The sequence below is a fragment of the Propithecus coquereli genome, unplaced genomic scaffold (genome assembly GCF_000956105.1).
Source record: "Propithecus coquereli isolate 6110/MARCELLA unplaced genomic scaffold, Pcoq_1.0 Scaffold26, whole genome shotgun sequence".
Classification (NCBI taxonomy): Eukaryota; Metazoa; Chordata; class Mammalia; order Primates; family Indriidae; genus Propithecus; species Propithecus coquereli.
The window spans coordinates 9818259-9819324 of record NW_012148174.1 but is presented as its reverse complement, the minus strand read 5'-3'; the positions used below and the strand labels follow the sequence as shown (position 1 = coordinate 9819324).

At 33.4% G+C, this 1066-nt stretch overlaps 1 protein-coding gene across 1 annotated transcript in view; it reads right to left on the bottom strand.

Moving 5' to 3' along the window:
- SMARCAD1 (SWI/SNF-related, matrix-associated actin-dependent regulator of chromatin, subfamily a, containing DEAD/H box 1) overlaps positions 1 to 1066 on the bottom strand; it is a 125260-nt gene that overhangs the window by 115939 nt on the left and 8255 nt on the right. The window lies entirely within an intron of this gene.

Here is a 1066-nt window from a genome sequence, read left to right as displayed (position 1 = left end):
TTTACATTCCCTTTAATCTGACAATTCCATTTGCAGGCATTTTCCCACAGATTCTACATATGTAAAAACATCTGTGTAAAAGGATGGTCACTACAATATTCTTTTGATATCAAAAAAGACTGAAGAAAAAACCCAACATTACTAATATAGCTTCAATAGGAAGCTATATGAATCATAACACATATATATAAGATACTTTGGAGTCTGTAAAAAATTCAGGTATATTTCATATGGACTGACAGATAAAGTGTAAAAAAAATCTATGCTCTCTCTCTTCTCCCTGTCTCTCACAAAACTCTAATTTTTAATTAACAGCAAGTTGCATTGCAACATATATGTAATCTAACACTATTTTTGTTCAAGAATCAAAAACCTAAACTATATACAGAGAAAAAACACGTGAAAGAATAAACACCAAAACTAAACAAGGATCAAAGACTATGTATTACACAATGTTGTATCACTTAACTTTTTATATAACCTTTTGTTATGAAGAAAACAATAAGCAAGGAAAGTAAAGACAAAGAGACAAAAAAACGTACATTTAAAATGCACTTAAGATTTTTACATAAGTATAAGTACTTACTGAATTTTCTATTCAGAACAATTCAGCACTAACTCTTTTCACAAGTATTGCTTTTCAACTAACATACACAGTAAGGAATCAGAATGACTATCTCCAGATACGGTGATGGCTCATAGTTGGCCATGCGTACCTACAGAAGGAGTATTGCCCAATGGTTACAGAACTGTGAAGTTAAAATGATACATTCGGCTCTGTTATCGGATCATATCCACTTTTAATGCTGGCAAGGACTGCAGTGAAACTTCTAGGTAAAGCCAGGCAAAGAAGAGAGAAGTCCAAAAACTTGACGTCTTATGCCAGATCATACAATCTTGAGGTAGAGCAGTGCTCTCAGGAAATCCTTTTGAGAACTAGTATAGTTTTTTAAATGCCTCTCACTTACTAGCAACTGTTACTTTCAATATGACAACCACCTTGAAGCGGCAGCCACTTTAGAGGACTGAACCTATTACACCAAGACAATAAATTCATCAAGCATAC